General features: G+C 37.3%; 1 pseudogene; it reads right to left on the bottom strand.

Annotated features, from left to right (window-relative positions):
- Nucleotides 1–395: 395 nt before the first annotated feature.
- LOC121481820 lies at nucleotides 396–651 on the bottom strand (annotated as a pseudogene).
- Between the last annotated feature and the right edge of the window lie 2,696 nt (nucleotides 652–3,347).

Here is a 3,347-nt window from a genome sequence, read left to right as displayed (position 1 = left end):
TAAATATCAACCAGCAGGCACTAAAACAGGAATCACAAGGGACCTTCTAAGTTTCTTGGGGTAAAGACTTAATGGAGCAGAGAATTCATAAACATTCCAGGATAAAATATGAAATGCAAAGCTCAAGTTGACATATCTGTTGTGAATCATTTTGTTTTGAACTTAAATCCTCAAACAGACATAAAATATTATAGAGATTTTTCAGGACAGATGATATATGCATATTAAGGACAATACTGTGGACATATGCATATTAAGGACAATTTCTCATCATTGCATCATGTAGGCATTTTATCATCTCACATCATCACAAGAAGAGTGAGTATATTACAATATTTTTTTGGGGGGGTGCTATTTATTTATGACAAATATCCCACATCCGCAATCCTCTCCTGTCAGAAGTTCTTTGAAATGGTGCTGTCAGCCTCGGTCAGTCAGAGGATTCTATCCTCTGACTCACCTAACCTATGAATGGCCCCCACAGATAGCATAGATTTTAAACTGGCCATTTGAAACCACCTGTCACCTTGTCAACCTTGGCCATGTTCGTCTGGATGGGCGTGTGTGGTCCTTAGCACCCATGTTGCAGTAGCTGGCAGAGCATTTCTGCAACAGGTACAGGTCCACAAACTTACTGGCATCCTATTGCATGTCCAGGGTGTGCCTGCTGCCACCACCACAAGGACAAGTACAGAAAGCTACAATAAGATATTTTTGATAGGGATCCCTGGGTGGCTCAGCCGTTTAGCACCTGCCTGAAAAAAAAAAAAAAAAAAACAAAAAAAACCTCCACATTGTGGAGTACCATCTAATTAAGCTTTAATCTTGATAGATTTTTTTTTTCATTAGGATGTTAACTGCTCTGTTTTTTTCCTCTCAGGTTATCTTAGTCTTGTGCCCCAAAAGTCAAATCTAATCAAGGTCCTACTCTTTATTTTCCCAAAGATCCAGGCATCATGTCTACAAGCAGAACACGTGGCGAGCTTACATATATTTCATCTGCTTTTCTTTGTTTCTTTTGTTAGCATATGCTGTGCTTTCAGATTACCATATGGGAAAAAGATAACCTAAATAGCTGGGCAGCACTAAGAACTGTAAAACACAGGATTGAATACTTAGTTGACATGAATACTCTGTCATGAACCTGTTTCTTACCTGGAAATAAAATTTAAAAAAAGAGAAGAAAGCAAAAAAAATAAAAAAAATTTAAAAGGTATAGGGAAAGGGGAATGCACACTATATGCATAAAGGAGTTAAAAATGTTATGTTTTATTTTTTTCAGTCAATATTTTCAAAAATAGTTCCACCTCAAATAACTGTTATAGATCTAAGAAGTCCACTTGCTTCTGCAGGAATAGTTCTCAAAGCTCTCTCATGAGGAGTCCTGGGTACTAGAGGGCAAAATCTCTGCTGTGCTGACATTTACCCTACCTATTGCTATGGACCCAAGGAGAAAGGCCATCATTCTTTAGCTTTCTTTACAGAACCTGTGAGATTCTAGACCTTCCACACTTGACCTCCTTATCCTCAGAATTCTTAATTTCCTCCTAATGGTTAAATGCATATTGCCTTTCTGATTTTAATGCAAACTCTGTGAGACTCATTGCATCTTCTACTTTGTTGTACATACTATAAAACAATTGAGTTTTTAAAACTAGCCCATAAACATGTATTAATTGTTGATTCAAACTTATGTCTCATAAAATTGTAAAGGGGAATTTTCTACTTGTGTAATTTTATTTGTACAGCCTGAACAAATAGTTTACACTTTAAATGCCTTCAAGTGTGTTTTTCAGTCAATAAATAAATATTTACTGAAAGATTTCTGTGTACTCAGTAAGGCACTGGATGAATGATAATAGGGTTGAGCAAATCCGTGGAATATAATTTTATCCCGGTTCTGTAGAAAACATTTCTCTTCCTATATTTATTCCAATCCCTAGATGACTTGCATTTTTACATCAAATGTGACATTTTTGTAATGTGGTTTGAGATAATCATTTAATATTGTACCACTTTTTAAAAGTAAAGTTAAATATTCAATAACTTTGAAAATGAGAAAAATGATCAATGTTTTGTCTTACAATATAACTATATATATATATATATATGTAGGGTTGAGATGTTATATACTACATTTGATTATTTAATTTCGTTACTCAGGAAATATCAAGTGAAAATTTAGTGATTAATACAATATGTAATTTAATAAATAGTAAGAAGTACTATTGTAAAAGTTAATGGATATATCAGTTAAACAGGTCAAAATACCTAGATCCAGGTGTGTGTGTGTGTGTGTGTGTGTGTGTGTGTGTGCGTGTGCTTGTGGGTATGTGCATTGCACTGAATTCATATATATGCGAGTCATCTAGGGATTGGAATAAATATAGGAAGCTGTATGCAAATTTCTCAAGCTTTTGACTGATTTCTGAGCTATTCCTATGTAGAGCAAGATTTGAAGGAACCTGGCAGTCCACTGGCTAAAAGCCAAACAGGTCAGCAGGGATTTAGAGGTACATTGACATGTAGATTTTCCCAAGGAAGAGAAGTCTTATTAAACAACCAGCACTGGGACGCCTGAGTGGCTCAGTGGTTGAGCACCTGCCTTTGGCTCAGGGCATGATCCCAGGGTCCTGGGATTGAGTCCTGCATCAGGCTCCCCACAGGGAACCTGCTTCTCCCTCTGCCTGTGTCCCTCATGAATAAATAAATAAAATCCTAAAAACAAAATGAAACAAAAATTCCAAGCACTTCCAGCTGACACCCCAGAAGGGTTATGCCTAACAGGAAGACCCTGGAGCAGCATAGACATAGGACTGTGGTCTGGGAGTAGGGACAAAGTTGAAATAGCCTCTTGGAAATAGATTTCACGGAGGATAGCAACTTAGAACCTTTAGGAAAGAGGAAGCTGGATTAGGTAAATGATGGGATTGACTGAATAAATCTTCAAATTTGGTTTTCTTAATAGTAGGAATATTCAAGTTTCGTAAAGAAAATAACAGTATTCTTGGCTAGCTCAGAAGTGTGTATTCTGAATCATAGCTTGGAATGAAATCTTGGAAGGATTTCCTTGAAGAACCTGTGTATTGTTCCTATGGAATTTACTTACCACTGTTTTCTGGATTTGAGGTGTCTATTAGTCAATATTTGCCAGGGAAACAGAACCAATAGAATGTGTGTACGCAGGAACGCCTGGCTCAGTGGTTGAGGGTCTGCCTTTGGCACAGGGCGTGATCCCAGTTAGGGATTGAGTCCCACATCAGGATCCCTGTGTTCAATGCAATTAGTTTTAACAAGTGTACGCTCCTAGGTGATCGCACCACACTTGAAAATACTTCCATCACCAC

The sequence above is a fragment of the Vulpes lagopus genome, chromosome 24 (assembly GCF_018345385.1).
Source record: "Vulpes lagopus strain Blue_001 chromosome 24, ASM1834538v1, whole genome shotgun sequence".
NCBI lineage: Eukaryota > Metazoa > Chordata > Mammalia > Carnivora > Canidae > Vulpes > Vulpes lagopus.
Note: the sequence above shows the minus strand (reverse complement) of the source record. Positions and strands in the feature narration are given on the sequence as shown.